This window comes from Myxocyprinus asiaticus, chromosome 44 (genome assembly GCF_019703515.2).
Source record: "Myxocyprinus asiaticus isolate MX2 ecotype Aquarium Trade chromosome 44, UBuf_Myxa_2, whole genome shotgun sequence".
Lineage (NCBI taxonomy): Eukaryota > Metazoa > Chordata > Actinopteri > Cypriniformes > Catostomidae > Myxocyprinus > Myxocyprinus asiaticus.
In genome coordinates this window covers 22,712,866-22,730,852 of record NC_059387.1, presented here as the reverse complement: position 1 = coordinate 22,730,852, position 17,987 = coordinate 22,712,866, and the positions used below count along the sequence as shown (strand labels likewise).

Below are 17,987 nucleotides of genomic sequence, written 5' to 3'. Positions count from 1 at the left end.
GGGAGGAGGGGGGTTGCAGGACATGTTGGTGTTTGTGTGAAGTGAAGGTCAGAGTGGGTGTGGGGTGTGAGACTGGGCCTTTCAAATCTGCAGTAGAACACATTCAGGTTGTCAGCCAGTTGTTGGTCCACCACAGGGTTGGGGGTAGGAGTCCTGTAATTTGTGAGTTGTTTCATGCCACTCCACACTGATGCAGGGTCGTTAGCTGAAAACTTGTTTTTCAGCTTTTCAGAGTATCTTCTTTTAGCCACTCTGATTTCCTTGTTCAGTGTGTTCCTGACCTGATTGTACAAGACTTTATCCCCACCCCTGTAAGCATCCTTTTTGGCCTGATGAAGCTGCCTGAACTCTGCTGTAAACCACGGTTTATCATTGCTGAACTTTAAATAAGTCCTAGTAGGAATGCACATATCCTCACAGAAACTGATATATGATGTAACTGTGAACTGTGTATCTGTGAGCTCGTCCAGGACTGTGGCTGCAGCCTCAAAAACACAGAAAGTGATGCAATTTATTTATTAATTTAGTTAATTATTCATGCTTGACATGATGACTACAATCATGTCAACTGTATCTGGGCAAAATTTTATATTGTTATCTCAGAGCAAGTTATGGCATTTGGAACCAATGTAGCCTTTTTATCAAAAGTCCAAAAAACTCTCCAAACAAGTGATCTGAGGGTTTTACTGAACCTAAGAACTACTTACATTTGTAAATGCCACAATAAACCAGAAACATAATTACATAGAATAAGTAACAAGTAATAAGATCCAGCACTGTTTCAGTTGTGCACATGGTAAATCAAGACATGTCAATCTAAGCGATCAGTCCAATCCAAGCTGTAAAACAGTGGCCGATTGGTCTTTACACATCATCCCTTTCCACCATACCCACCCACATACCTGAGATCAGAGATGATCTTATTATCGGTTTAAGAGGTTAATCAAGTTTAATGTTTGTTAACTATAAATGAACACATTAGCTGTTATGTTGTATTTAATTAATTTAATGTTGAACAGGTTAGCTTTTTTAATTGGATATGCTATAAGTTGTTAATTGTCATTTTCTTCAATCATCTAATTATTAGAAATCTAAAATATATTGCTTGTAAGTGTTTGCTTCAGCCAGTGGAAGGCATGGTACAAGTGTATGTTTGCACATGATCAGGATGGTACCACCTCTGCCTCATTTTGAGCCAGGAAAAAACCTGTATTGTATATTATAATATATGTTGTGACGAGGAGGAGGGCGGGACGGCCCCGCCTTCCTCTGTCACATATGTATTATATTTTTTTTAACAAAAATAAATAAAACATTTGAGTTAAGACATATTTTAAGTATTTAGAAATATTTTGATATATAAAACATTATTTTTCATGTCATTCAGAAGTTTTTTTTAAAGCCTTAAAAGGAAATGATTCCCTATTTTATTATTTGATTTATATGTTTGAAGTTAAAGGAATATTCTGGTTTCAATAAAAGTTAAGATCAATCGACAGCATTTGTGGCATAATATTGATTACCACAAAAATTTATTTTGACTCGTCCCTCCTTTTAAAAAAAAAAGCAAAAATCGAGGTGACAGTGAGGCACTTACAATGCAGGTCAATGGGGGCCAATTTTAACGTTAAAATGCTTTTTCAAAAGTATAGCCACAAAACATAAACAGTATGCATATAAACATGATTTAAGTGTGATAAAATCACTTACTAATCATTTCTGTGTAATATTTTAGCCAATTTTACAACTTTGTTGCCATGACGATGTAATGTCAACAAACCCTAAAACCCTGAAATGACTGTAAAAATTACAATTTACACAACAGCTCAAATGATTTTTTGTGGTTATCCGCATTATGCCACAAATGCTGTCGATTGAGCTTAATTTATATTGAACCTGGAATATTCCTACACTTAAGGTGCAGTATGTAAGATTCAGATACCCTTATTATTAATGACACCTGTGGCCATTAAGTGAACTGCAGCCAGCTACCTGTTGCTTGTGCTCACGCTCGTGCACACACTCCATAGGGATGTGAGCGAGCATCGACCAAAACAGTGACGTAACGTACAAAGAGACAACGTGATTCACCAGCATCATGCTGACAGATGAGGTAGCATAATTAAAATTACACAGTTATGATTGTTTTACTACAAACTTTGAGACTGTATATTATATTTGACTCTCCAGTACTGGAACAGGGCTAAAACAAAGTGTGGATATAGGTCTGGCTATGCGAGACTAGTTTGAAATAATCACTTTTCTTTGCATGATAAATTGACTGCATTTATACGATAGCCTATGTCAGTGTTAGCTAGCTAGCCTTCTTTTTTAATAGCTGTTATATTTGGTGGATGATGACAGTAGCTGTTTAGAAACTAGACTGTACATTATAAATATGTTGACACAATTCAGTGTTGATGTGATTCTATCACAACTGTCATTTTGATATCGATGCGCTGTTGTTTCATAATAATAGATTGTATATATTTTCTGTTTAACCAAGTTACATTACACTAATGAATGGGTCTTTTTGCATTATCTTGAACATTGTCTAGCATTCATTTCATGTGTTATTGTAGTTCAGCTAAAATTACACATCAGTCCTCATGGCACTATATTTCACATGCTTTGCAGTTATGTAAGCTTACCTGTCCAATAAGAAGAATGCCAATTCAGGGTCGGTTTTGATCCCCAAAACCAAACGAATGTCCCTCCAGGAATCAAATGCCCTGCCGATGTTCACTCTAGTTTTCACTCGACCACGATCATGTTCCCACGTAGCCATATGGAATTCAGTAGATAAATGTTTTTTTGGCTTAGTCTGAGTTTGTGTAGGAGTTGATGTTGTGCCAGACGTTTGCTGGATTCCATCTCTAAGATAACGTTACCTAGTGTTGCAGTTTGTTGTTGCTGTTGAATAGCGGAAGAGAAGCGATTACTGAGGCAAGGCTCTCGGGAGCATGCATAAATGTCACATCCTTTGGATTTTCCAGCAAAAGCGGCCTGCTTCCTTCACGTGAAAATCAGTATACAGGCTTTAATAAGCAACCTAGGAATTCCAGGAAGTGCTCATGTTTTAAGTTGCATTACAAGCCGTTCACACATTGGCAAAAAAAGGGCTAATATTACATGAAAATTTTTACATATTGCACCTTTAAGAAATATGACAATTTATATGACAATCGATCTTGAAAGCCCTAAAAGAGACAATTAATCATCATAATCACAATTATTTGTTTGACAATTAATCATCAGCCAAATTTCATTATCGTGACAGCCCTACAAATGGTAATTTTGATATTCGAATAGTGGCGCGTCGAATGGTTAACCGAATGTCAACTATCTGTGCACATCCCTAGTATCCATAGGGCCACACAGTGCTTTGAGTTGTAATGGCAAGATTTAGGCCTAGGTGAGAGAACCCATTTCATTGTTGCCCATGGCAGGCAAAGGCACAAAGGAAAATCAAATTGCAGTTTTCAAGTAGTTTATACTAATCGAATATTAAAGCTGAATGAGTACTCAATTAATCTATTACTCATGCACATCCCTACTGAAGGTAATGGGCAAAAATCTACATGTGTCGATTGTTTTTTTTTTAATTTATTTTTTTTTACATTAAGTGTTCATGTGCTTACCTTGATAAAGGAACAGTGTTTAAGATTTTGCATGATCTTACACATTGTCAGGTTACTAAGCATAATCGGTGGAAGAATGTGTATGTACAGTAAATGTGCTCACAGTTACTAAATGTGTAACATATGCTGGCGCTGACAATGACAATGCAGATGAAGACGACGATGATGTGTAGAACCCAAGTGCAGTTTTATTAACAAAAGTGAGATCCAAAAACCATAACTTTAAACGTGAACAAAACAAAGATAAACATGAATGACTTGACATAACTTGGCTTGACTATGAAACAAAACATGGAATGCTGTACACCAACAAAGTTACATTCACAAACAATACCTGACAATAAACCATGGAAAACATGAGGGTTAAATACATGACAAAGATAACCAATAAACACAAAGAACTCTAAATAAGATAAGACAATCAACCAATGAAAACAAGACACGTGAACATGGAGGGAAACATGAAATCACATGACAAGGGAACCACATGACAAGAAACATGAACTAGAATTTCAAAATAAAAGACATGAAAAACATGAACCAACAAAATACACATGACAAAATGCTCATTCTTGGTATAAAACCCCTAACCATAAATATAAAACTTAGTATGTTTCCCACACATTTGTGCTATGCACATGATTATTAATAAATAAAATTGTGTGGCATGTTGAGAAGAAGTGAGCTTTTACTTAGAATTAGAATTTACCTGGCGGATGATATAACGGGCAAATAAATACCTTGTACTCACATTAACAGAGGGCCATAATTAGTGACCAAAATATCATAGTGACTTGGGGGGGTGGGCTCAATTCACTTGGGCTAGTAAGCAAGTAGCATTGTGGTGGTGAGTTTTGCATGGGCATGCACCATTCACATTTTCTTCAGAAAATGTAAAAATGTCATTTTCTATTAATAGTGGTCGAGTAATGGGAAAAAAATCAATTTTCATTTAGGTGTTTCAGGTAAGTGTTCATGTGCTTGTGTACTTGGATGTGAATTGCCATGTTAACATCATCAGTTGGATTTCCTCCAAGCTCTGTTGGTTATGTAGCAACCTGGGTCTTATTTATGATTACCTCAGTCACTAAACTCAGCTTAGGGCTTCACCACAACACAGTCCAATCAATCCCTAGACAATCAATCAGTAGAAAAGTTTGGAACACAAAGCACAAACCATTGGCCAATACAGTTCTGTCATGGATTCATTGCTGTCTGACAGGAAGACCTGGATGCATTTCTGGGGCTTTGTTTGTTGAATCAGGTCCGTTAACAGTCTGTGACCATACAGTAGGGGTTAAAAACATCACAGTGACATGTTCTGCTCTCTGGCCTTGAAATGGGGAATGAAGTTGCATCAGTAAAGCATGGACAAGCGGGATGTACAAGGTTGACTGGTTACCCTAGACCCTTATATATGCTGAGAGGGCACATTGGACAGTGCTCCATGGAGAGAGTAATAGACCTTATTCATGCTTGCGCCATCTTTGATTTTTAATGGGAATGACAATGAGGTTGTGAGGGATAGACTTACCATCTATTCAATGGGCTGTTTTTGGATTGTTCCCCGGACAAATCATTGATAAAATTTCTGTCCAAGAACATTTAGTATACAAAGAGCTCCAGACAACATGAGTTGTGGAAAATCATTTGTGCATGTGTGGGACCTACTAATGGCAACAATAATGGGATGGTTCACCCATAAATAAAAATTCAACGTTCACTTATTCTTATGTTGTTCCAAACTTTCTTCTGTGGGACACAAAATTAGATGTTGTGCAGAATGGCTGCCTCTGTAACCATTCACTTTCATTGTATGGAAAAAAAAAAGATATATTTCAAGTAAATGGTGATCTACACTAACATTCTGTCTAAAAATGAAAGTCATGCATGTTTGGAACAACAGTAGGGTGTGTAAATTACAGATTTGTAACTTTTGGGTGAACTATCCCTTTTATTTATGAGCTGATTTGCATTTTTTGTTATTTTTGTTGCCTTTCATTAGTTATTCTTTAAATGTAAGTAATTTTAAGATTTTGCCCTTTCATTGTATTGTTGATCAAATTCCAGCAATACCCTTTAAATCCTGATGGTCTCTCTCCTAAAGCTGTACAGTCTACCCTTTGCACAGAACAGAGAATGCAAAAATAATTTGTTTATGTTGTTGTCAAAGTGTGTTGCCTTGTACAGGGTGGTTCTAAATTAAGTTATCTGTAATATGGCACTGATGTGTGTGAGAGAGAGAGAGAGAGAATATAGCTTGTTCTGTCTCTCTTTGTTAAACCAAGAGTGTTCAGATGGTGATAATTGGAAGAGACGGATGTAGTGGATGATTCCGGCTCCTCTGGTTGGGCACTTCTATTCAGTGCCAGAATCAGGTTGACCTTGGAGATAATATTGAGCCTTATCCCTGTTTGTCACAGATGAGGAAAAACAGATTATACTCTCTAAAGGACGTGCAGACTACAGAGTAGGGCTGGGCGATATGACGATATGTATTGTGACAATGATATAAAGTGTCAATCGATAGAGATTTTGCTATAAAATTACTCGTATCGTGATATAAGATTTTGGTCATATTGCCCACCCCTACTACAGAGCCTTGATGACCCCCATCAGTGTCATCCCAGGCTGTCCACAACCCATCCTCAACCTCAATTCTCTGTTGTTTTCCTCCGTAATCCATGTTTTATGCATCCTCATCAGAGCTTTTTGGAAGGATTTAGCCTGTTTTTGTTGTACTTTCCTTAAAGTGCAATCGCACTTGTGAGGTTGAGGTAAAGAATTTATTTATCACATGTGCAATGGAATTACGGAGCTGTATTTGAATTGAGGTCACATAAGGCCCAGGTATACTTAATTTTTCTGCGTTCCGGATCGGATTGTGCCTGGCTGACAACATTGCCTTTCTGAGTATACTCTTCTGACTCAGAGTGAACATGAACGCCTTCGACGCATGCCCACTACAGCTGCTTTGTGATACTCTAGTAGTACAGGAAATGGCCGGCGCATGCTCCGATGATGCACACAGACGAGGACCGCATCTGCGGGTCGAGAAAATCTGGGTGCGTGTGGTCAGGCCACGTAGGCTGTGCTGATGACGAAATTTGCATCACGCATACTGTGCGGGGAGCAATCAGCAATGTGGACAACAGAAGTATACTCAGGCCTTAAGTATGCAAGCCATTGGCAGTATCATACTTTAGGATCTGTATTGCTTGGAGGTAGTAATTCATCCTAACTTTTGGAAGTTGACCCTTATGTGAGCGTTTTTTTTTTTTTTTTTTTTTTTTTTCCAACCATAGGAGAGAGAAAATATCATCATTGAGGTGGCTGGGATCCTTAAAGTGATAGTGATAGAGGTCTGCACGGGCCATAAAATGAAACCCGAATGCGACCTGTACCTTAGACTGTGATCAAACCCTACCCGACACGAACGGTACCTTCATATTTTAAGCCAGAACCTGAAATCACTCACCCTCTTTATAAATTCTTCTGTAAGCCAGTATTGTTTCAATAAGCTGTATTGAATGTAAGCAACATAGGTGAACACAATGTTGAATAGTTTGTGACAGATGTGCAAAAAGAAGCTATATGCAGCGTAAACAAATGAAACAGAGCACAGGTGTCTCAACATGCATTTTTGAAACTTGAAGTTTTTTTTTCTTGACACGGTGTCTTAAAAATATGAGGGTCCTTAGCAAGATGCTAAAGAAACAGCAAGACTCAGTGCCACATTCAAAAATGTCCATCCAGTTGGTGTTCACGTAGTAAAACAATAGAAAAACAGAGCAGAAGCACATAAAAGCACATCTGGTGTGAATGCCCCTTTCTCTTCCGTTCACGTGTGTCTGTGAGTGAGAGCGTGTGCTCAATGCAAGTTAGGTAGGCCTGTTTACTTTTTTATTAATTACAAACCCAAACCAAACCCGAAGTCATATTTGAAAAACTGACCTAAACTCTGTGGTTTCTCTGGTCCAGTCAAGCCCAGGTTGGGTTGCAGATAGTAATCACAATTCATTTTCATTATGTGGGAAAAAAAAGTTGCAATGAAAGTGAATGGTGACTGTGGCTGTCAGCCCCTAACATTTCAGTAGTTTGCATGTTAATGCAATCCTGAAGTGAGGATAGCGTAAACGTGTTTGGCTCGCTGTTCCTGGCAGAGGGCGCGAGGCTTGAGACTTGACCCGAGCTCGAATACCCCCCTCCTTGAGTTATTAATGAATAGATGGGAGGAGTTGGGGTGGTGGAGGGATGCCGGAAGAATTGTTGCAGCTGAGAGGCAAGCGGCTGTTTATATCCTCTTACTCTGGCAATGTGATTGGTCAGATTAAATGAACATGCTCCTCCCAAACTTGGTTTGTGAAATCACAATTTGCCTAACATCTCCTTTTGTATTTTACCAAAGAAAGAAATTCATAGGTGTTTGGAACAATGTGAGGGTGAATACATAATGGAGAGGAGAGTGTAGAGTTATAGAGCCAATTAGTGGATGGGGATTTTTAGGAAGCAATGATTGAGAAGGGCCAATGGGGGAATTTAGCCAGGACACCAGGGTTACATCCATACTCTTTACAAGAAGTGCTCTGTTTTTTTTTAATGACCACAGAGAGTGAGGACCTCGGTTTAAAGTCTCATCCAAAGGACGGTGCCTTTTTACGGTATAGTGTCCCCGTCACTATACTGGGGCATTAGGACCCACACAGAGCGCAGGGTGAGCACCCCTGCAGGTCTCACTAATACCTCTTCCAGCAGCAACCTTAGTTTTCCCCAGGAGGTCTCCCATCCAGGTATTGACCAGGCTCAACCCTGCTTAGCTTCAGTGGGCAACCGGTCTTGAGCTACAGGGTGATATGGCTGTTGGCTGTTAGATGTTATAGTGCTCAGGTGTGTAGCACCGGCTGTTCCTCCCCCTCCACCACCTGCGAGAGCACCGCCCCCAGCCCCTTGTCTGAAGCGTCCATCTGTAAAATGAAAGGGAGAGAGAAATCGGGTGAATGTAAACGCGGTCCGCCACAAAGTGCAGCTTTCACATACGAAAAATGCCTGTTGACACTGCTCTGTCCACTGGACCGGGTCTGGAGCTCCCTTTCTAGTGAGATCAGTCAGTGGGCTGGTGACATCCGAATAATTAGGCACAAACCTTCCATAAAAGCCAGCCAGCCCCAGGAACTGTCTCACTTCCTTTTTGGTGTTGGGTCTTGGGCAGGTCGCAGTCACTGCAGTCTTATCGATTTGGGGACGCACCTGCCCATGACCCAAGTGGAACCCCAGATACCGTACCTCCACCCGTCCAACTGCGCACTTATTGGGGTTTGCCGTGAGTCCCGCTCATCGCAGTGACCTCAGAACAGCCCTCAGATGCTGCATGTGCCGCTGCCAATCATTACTGTATATAATGATGTCATCCAGATAGGCAGCGGTGTAAGCAGAGTGTGGTCTGATGACTTTGTAAATAAGGTGCTGAAACGTAGCCAGGGTCTCGAATAAACCGAACGGAAGTGTCACAAATTGGTGTAAGCCAAATAGTGTGGAGAAGGCCGTTTTTTCACGGGACATTGGCATTAAGGGGATTTGCCAATGACCCTTTGTCAAATCCAGTGTTGAATAAAAGCGAGCTGTGCCCAACCGATTGAGCAACTTATCAATACGAGGCATTGGGTATGCATCAAATTTAGACACCTCATTGACTTTCCTATAATCCACACAGAACTGCACTGACCCGTCTGTAATGCAAGCACTTTGTCTCCTGGTGCAAATTCCCATAGCCGAGTGCCCCTGTCAAACAGTCGGCTTTACTGTTCCTGAGCTTGGAGCAAATTCTCCTGTGTTAGTTGACCCAAAATTTGGAGTTTTGCTCTAAGATCAAGGACGTACTAAATTTGATTTTTGCTGTTTGAAAGTCTCTCCTCCCAAGCTTCCCGTATGATGTTGAGCACACCGTGCGGTCGACACCCATACAGCAGCTTGAATGGGGAAAACCTTGTGGCGGCTTGTGGGACCTCTCGCACTGCAAATAACAGGGGATCGAGCCACTTGTCCCAATTTCTAGCATCCTCGTGTACGAACTTACAAATCATATTTTTCAGGGTTTTATTAAACCGTTCCACCAACTCATCTGTCTGTGGGTGGTAAATACTGGTGCAAATTAATTTAATACCCAACCATTTGTATAGTTTGCATAGGGTATGTGACATGAACGTTGTGCCCTGATCAGTAAGGATTTCTTACAGAATCCCCACTCGGGAGATTATTCTAAAGAGTGCCTCCGCAACACTATGTGCTGAGATGTTGCACAGAGGTACTGCTTCCGGATATCGCGTTGCATAGTCCACCAGAACCAATACAAAATGATGTCCGCGTGCCATCCATTCTAATGGCCAGACGAGGTCCATACCAGTTCTTTCGAAGGGGACCTTGATCAAAGGAAGCGGGTGCAATGGCGCTCTTGGGGTGGCCGGCGGATTCACTAGCTGACATTCATGGCATGCCGCACACCACCTGTGAACATCCCTATAAATGCCCGGCCAATAGAAACGGGCCATTATTCGGTTTAGTGTCTTTTCCAGCCCTCAGTGACCCGCCATCAGATTATAATGAGCCGTCTGGAATAACATTTCCAGATGGCTCCGTGGCATTAACAGTTGGGTTGTATCCTCTTTTGTCTGAGCATCCTGCATCACTTGATACACCTGTACTTTTATAATAGTGAAAGACGGATATGAAAGCGCAATGACTTCCAGTTTTAAGGGATTGCTTTCTTGGTGATGGTTAAAGAAATCAGAAAACTGTCCTTGTATTTGGCTGGTGTGTTGATCAGTGTGAGGTCTCCAAACAGACAGAGAGATGGAGATGGGGGGATTCTGCAGCTCAGGATGGCCGAGAGTTTTTGTATGACTGACAGCCAAAATTTTTGAACTGGTGGACACGCCCAAATTGCATGAAGGTAATTATCTGTGACGCCCATGGTACATTGTGAGCAGAAGTCAGTGTAGACTAATCCCATTTTGTATTTTTTATATTGAGTGATGTGTTCTGTGAATGATTTTGTATTGGATGAGCTGTAAGTTAGTATTTGTTGTCATTGTGAATGTATTTTTACAGATGTCTGTCCAGAAATCAGATGTGTGAGAGATGGAAAGATCATGGTTCCATTTGATTTTGGGGACATATATTGAGCTGTCTGTATTGACTAGTAGTTTGTATAAATTAGAATTTATTTATTTTTTACATTTAAATTGGATTGTCATCTAATATCTTGGGGGGATCATGTGTGTTATCTGTTATGTCAGTTTTACTTCTGATGATTAATTTGTATATATTGAAATGACTGCTGGCTCCCAAATTTGTATTTCTGGACCAAATCTTTGAATGACAGCAAGTGATTTTTGTGGAAGAGATGATGAAGATGTGTAATCACTTTCTGTTCCCATGTTCAATAGTGTTTTAAATTCTGGCCTATTAGTTCCCAAAATTAGGGGATGGGTGAGGCGGGAACTGACCTTGGCCTCCACTCTATGCTTTTGCCCCCGAAATTTAATAATGAGGGTCAATACAGGATAATGGTGAATATCCCCATGCACACACCTCACCTTCACTTTTACCTGTGCCCAAAGCCTTGTCTTGAACCAAACATTGGTGTATAGTGGTCTAATTGTAGCCAGTATCCACTAAGGATTGATGTGTACTCCATGTGACACTCACCAGTATTCTGTATGCTCCGGCTCAGTAGGGGGCAGCCAACGGATTGTCTGGGACCTGGGCCAATGTTCCCAGCTCCATCATGGGGCATTGGTCCCGGAAATGCCCGGGCTCCCCGCAACTCCAGCAGGCCAGCCCAGGCGTTACACCTGCACTTGCGACAGTAGGTTCAGACGCCTGAGGGGGAGAGCGAAAAGACATCGCAGGCACCAGCGTTAGGGGAAAACTTCGTGAATAGGGAGCAAGCTTCGGCGAGACATTCCCACGCTTCCTGGGAACCAGAGTAGTCTGTGAAAAGGGGGCAGAGAGAGAGTGGAGAGAGGGGGGAGAGAGAGTTATGAGAGAGAGAGTGGGATGGCCTCCTCCAGTGATGCCGGGCAATGGCACTGGACCCACTCCGCCATTCCTTTCGGCAAAGACGGATAAGTTGTTCCAGCACCACTAGGTCAATGATTCCCTCGGCGTCGTGCCAGAAGCCACATCCGGCAGACGTCTCGGAGCTGTTGAGCGAAAGCAAATGGGCGGCAACGTGCGTCCAGCTTCATCAATCGAAACCATTGTCGGTGCTGTTTGGGGCTGTGGCAGAGCCGCTGCAGGATGGTCTTCTTCAGATCGTCATATACAAGGATACTCGCTGCCGGTAGTTGTTGCACTGTGAACTGGGCTTCCCCGGACAGGAGTGGGATGAGTCTGGCCACCCACTGGGCTCGTGGCCACCTCCAGATCTCAGCCATGCGCTCAAATATGTCCAAGAACTCCTCCGGGTCATCTTCTGCCCCAATTTCATGAGGGCGACTCCAAATTGCCCGCCGGTCCTCTGCATGAGCCTGGAGCACCTCCTGGAACCGATAATCTTGGTCCTTGCGTGGCTCAAGTAGAGCCTGATGTTGAGAGTGGTGCATGCTGGAGAGGGCTTGGATTACTTCCGCCAAAGGTGAGGACTCCATGCCGGCGTATACTTTTAATTTTCCTGGGTTTCAGCAGCAATGTAACAAGGTTCTATATATGTGGACAAGGAGGAAGCGGAGGACAGAAACTTCAACTCAAACTGTACATTTTATTTACACAGTCATCAGATAAATAGCTTTTCAGCTTAACAAAAGCACACGCAGACAGCTTTGTTTATCTCTCTCTCTCTCTCTCTCTCTCTCTCTCACCTCTGGTGTGATTTTTGCTTTTATCGCTCTCCCCAGTGCTTTCTGCAATCAGAAACATGTGTTAGACATTATAGCGCTCAGGTGTGTGCACCCTTAACACTTTCACTCCAGATGAATGTTCGACCACTCCCCCAATGCCACAGACACCCACTATACAGAGCAAAGATTGCAATCTCTGCAATCTCTAAAGCAGAACTGCTTCTTCTCAATATTGGCATTTCTTACACTACGTTTATACTGTATTTGCATTCACTTGAATGTTCTTATGCCATCATCCACCAATTAAATGAAGTAATCAACGTGGTAATCAGGGGAATTAATTTAAGATTTGCTGTGTCTCACCGCTGCTAATTACTGTCGCTTATGATGGTGTTGATGATGAGAGTCACACTTTCTTATCAAGAACGGCTTATTGTGGAGTGCCAGAAGAGCCTCTTTTACATATATGCTCAGCATGAGTTTGTGACAGTTATCTGTAACAAACAGATTAGCCACAATCTTGCAGCGATAAATGGCAGAACCATTGCTGATATAGTCTTACTCTTTAACCGGCCTTCTCATATCAGTCAAAAATCCATTTCTACCCCACCTTCTCTCACAAAGCTAGTGTCATATTGAGAATGAGATGGCATTCTAGCTGTGCTAATTTCCAAACTTTGTTATTTTAGTCCATGCACACTGATAATGAGATGGAACAGTGATTAGACCAATTAGTGCAGCGGCAGGCGAATTGCGGCAGGGTGTCCTGATGCCCAGCTGCTGCTAGATCGCTCTTTCCATTGGTGCCAGTCAAGACAGGATCAACCCCTGCTAACCTCAATCAAACAGTCTCAGAATCATGGCCCAGTTCAGCAAGGTCACCACTGCGTGAATGGCACAAGCAGGTCATCAAGGCTGCTCAGTTTAGAAGCTCATATGGATTCAGGTATGGTTTTTCAGGGCCTTTGCATTGTCTTGGGTTGTAGAACTTTAGGAAGAATATACACAATATTTAATTTTACATGCACAAAAACAAGTCTTTGAGGCATAGTAAGACAGTCTGTCCAATTAATCCTGGTGTGTACTTTGGTAACTTAGCCAATGAAATTTTAAAATAAATATATCCTGTAACCATTTCCAGTGGACAAAAAACTCTTAGCTGTGACCTTGAATCTTAAAGCTGAAGTGTGTAATATCTCCATCATTAGTGTTATCAAATGAAATTATAAAAATAATAATTGTTGGATAGGGATTGGCTGGACAGACAGGTTGTCCTGTCCCAAACGCACACCGTTTAGCCAATGCTGCTATGCCAGGCTACAATCAGAGCAATATTAGCGCCACAGAACCATTTTGGAAAAATTAACTGTGAAATGGCTTACTTTTAGCTGTCTCTGCTTATTTAGCTGGGATAGGAAAAATGGCATACTTTAACTTTAAGTCCCTCACAGCATCATTTTGTTTGTGATAAATTAAATGTTCTTTACTCTAACTAAGGTCTATAGGCATGCATCGGGTTTTAGACAGCCCTTGAATGAACCCAATCAGCTTTGAAAACCATTTTGGCTTGGGTCTTATTCCAATAACCAGCTGGTTTAAGACCCTCTTAATAGGCTTTTTCTCTTTTTTCTGTTGTGTACACATTGTTAGATGTTATATGATAACTCCTCATGGCTGATGATCATATACATATGCCATTTTATTTTGTAAATGTTCTTAGTTTTATTAGCTATCACTTACCTGCAACATGGAGTACAGAATTTAAAGTACTTCATGCAGTGATGTAGCATGTTGTCACACACTAGCATTAAGCTGAAACAGTTAACAATTTTATTTTATTTATTTGTAAAATAAATTTGTGGCTTGGTACAAAACAACCAAACAATAAAACTTTGTAACAAACTTGTAATGTTGGGCTATCAGAATCATAATTCAAAGCCAGAATGAATTTTTAAGTTTATGCTTATGTGAGGTTTATGTATTCTATTAAATTAATAATTTTTTGTACAAAAGCCGGAGTTGTGTGAATTGTGTTGATTGTTTGCTCTTGGCAGGAAGCGGACCTTGCAGACCTAGCAGACCAGCTAATTCACTCAATCAGCAAAACCTATATGAATTCCTGCCAGTCAGCAACTCTTTATGACCTTGTTTACATTTTCTGGTTAATATGCAAATTGTGCAAATTTAGTTTTCATCATTCTTCCAGTGTTAGGGTACGTTTACATGACAACGATTTACTAAAAACTGAAAAGTTTTTCCTTTGCGTTTCTGAAAAGTTTCGCGTACAGACGACAACGTTGTCAAAACGATCCCCATGCCAGGCCAGTAGTTGGCGATGTCACTGTGTAAAGAAACACTTCGCGCCTGCACACATAAACGTTCGTCCACAGAGCGGTGAATACAAACAATGAAGATGGCAAAAGCATCGAGCAGTTTTTTCTGGACAGACAATGAGGCTTTATTACTACAATTACTTTGCTGGAGAAGCGTCAATAAACTCAAAATCTTGAGCAGCACAAACACAGTCCTGTAGTCCGCCGTTGTAGTTTTGAATGTCTTGCGCGCTGAAGTACTCGCGCGTATGCCTATAGACTGAACACGTAATACGCGTGTTCATGACATCATCATTTTCACAAATTCGCATTTTTTTTTATGTTTACACGGAGACGATAACGGCATCGTTTTCAAAAACGTGCACTTCGAAACCCGTTTTCAAAAGTTTGTGTTTTCAGGCCCCAAAACGCTGTTGTCGTGTAAACGAACAGCCAAAATGCATGAAAAGTTTTCCGTTTTTAGTTGAAAATGTTGTCGTGTAAATGGCCCCTTAGTCATACAGCACATTAATGCCCTTTTATCCCTTATATATGTTTCCAGAGTCCAGACCGGTCAGGTTCAGCTCAGCTATACCACACTGACCACATAGATCAGCTTTAGATTAATTTTAAAAGACTGTAGAAACAACTGCACTAATATTCAAGTCCTAGTTTTTCTTGTGATCTTTAATATAGGTAATTCTCTGCAAGTTTTTAATTGACAGAATTCAAAGAAAAGGTCAACCTTAATAAATCTAAGGGCTGATTTTATTTCTATTTTTTTTAAGATCACATGTACTGCACACAAGACAGCACCAAAAAAGCACTAACTAGCCTTGGCCAGCATGGAAATTCATATCAGCTGGTTATCTCAATAGGGTTGTCAAATCTAAGGTGTCAGAAAAGGGTTTATTTGTTCAATCTGTTCAGTTCAATAATTTTTTACTGCGATTTGCAATCACAGGGTGAATTTCACTCCTTGATTACCATTGACAGAAGCAGGTGTTGTACAACTCTATAAGCAGCACATTTACAGAGAAACCTGACAATTTATTGTCTGCTACTCCTTTCCATGCGATTCAAAGCCCTTTCCTGTATATTCAGGGAAAATTGAATTATTTAGTACTCTGAATTTAATATGTGACATTAGATTGAGGTAATTTGGAGCCATCAATCACATAATATTGTCAAATTTGCTGGACTTGAAGCTGAATTTTAACATGGATAAACTCATATAGAATTTGTCTGAGCAAATTAACGGCTCGCTGGCTAAGCTTTTATGTGTGATTTTGTAATTATTTCTCAATTTTAATCAAGTTTTTCTTTGTTCTCTTCCCCCAAACTGCCCTCTCCACTGTAATCTGTAGCTCAGTCTCAAAAGAATTAAAATATTAAAGATTTAGTCTAAAACACCTCTTCTCCATCAAAAATTGGCATCGCTGATAGCTTCATTAAATTACAAAATAATATTAAAATCGTATTGCTTCATTTATTGAAACTCCCTCATGAAGTTATTGCACTTAAGCCTGATCAATCTTCCGTAGCTGTTATTAAAGCACTTTTGCAATGACCACATGGACAATTAAGTGGGCAAATTCAAATGAGATTAAACCCTCCAGAGACAAACAGCAGGCTTTTCCAAGTGCATAATATTTTTTAAGTTTCGCTTTGCAGAAAATCTAGTCTCCAAAATAGTTTTTACTATGTATGACTTGAAAGATAATTTTTTTTGCTTCCAAATGTTTGAACTGCAGTATATTTGCTGTTGTCAAATGACCCATGCAATTAGTTGACACAAACGGTGTCACAGCGCAGCGAACAGAAACTGCTGAATATATTTATGTGCTAACATTCTTGCACTGGAATCTCTGATATAAATTACATTTACTAGTGAACTGAATTTATTGTTATTTATGTAGTTTCACAAGTCTCACAAGGAAAAGGAAGTCCAGTCAAGTAACATTACCTCACTTGATGCTTTTATTCACTTTGCCCTGCATGCCACTGTATGCTTGAGAATGAAAACAATGATATACATTATAAATGTATGGTAAAATTGCAGACTGTTTCAGGCTATTTGCCTATGGAGATCTGGAATGTGAGAGTCTATGAGGTGTAAGACTTAAAAACATTTTGTTTTTGATAATTTATATTTACACTGGCGGCCAAAAGTTTGGAATAATGTACAGATTTTGCTCTTTCGGAAGGAATTTGGTATTTTATTTCATCAAAGTGGCATTCAACCGATCACAAAGTATAGTCAGGACATTGCTGATGTAAAAAACAGCACCATCACTATTTGAAAAGTCATTTTTGATCAAATCTAGACAGGCCCCATTTCCAGCAGCCATCACTCCAACACCTTATCCTTGAGTAATCATGCTAAATTGCTAATTTGGTACTAGAATATAACTTGCCATTATATCAAACACAGTTTAAGGCTATTTGGTTCATTAAATGAAGCTTAGCATTGTCTTTGTGTTTGTTTTTGTGTTGCCACAATATGCAATAGACTGGCATGTCTTAAGGTCAATATTAGGTCAAAAATGGCAAAAAAGAAACAGCTTTCTTTAGAAACTCATCAGTCAATCATTGTTTTGAGGAATGTAGGTAATACAATGCTTGAAATTGCCAAAAAAAAAAAAAAATCTGAAGATTTCATACAAAGGTGTACACTACAGTTTTCAAAGACAAAGGACAACTGGCTCTAACAAGGACAGAAAGAGATGTGGAAGGACAGATGTACAACTAAACAGGAGGATAAATACATCAGAGTCTCTAGTTTGAGAAATAGATGCCTCACATATCCTCAGCTGACAGCTTCATTGAATTCTACCCGCTGTTTCATGTACAACAGTCTCTACATTTCCTTCCCAGCAAAGGTCTAGATAATAATACGTAGCTTACATAGTGTCATATGGCTATGAAATATAATATAATATATATTTTTGAATAGTTTTTATAACTTGCCACATTGGCAGCAATAGTACTTTGTAAAAAAATAAAAAAATAAATCCTAAACAGTCAAAATAGTTTCTTCAAAACTCTCAGAATAAGATCAACAGTTCGTTTAGAAGCTGAATGACAGCAGTCCAGTTTTTGTGTTTAAATATTTTATATGGGACATAGCATAGGAGGCCTTTTGATGGATAAAAAATATTGTTTGGGGGTTCAGGGGTGTCCCCTGCGAGAACATT

At 40.1% G+C, this 17,987-nt stretch overlaps 1 protein-coding gene across 2 annotated transcripts in view; it reads left to right on the top strand.

Annotated features, from left to right (window-relative positions):
• Positions 1-17,987, top strand: part of LOC127434765 (catenin delta-2-like) — a 426,842-nt gene that overhangs the window by 12,870 nt on the left and 395,985 nt on the right. The gene's annotated exons all lie outside the window — the stretch shown is intronic.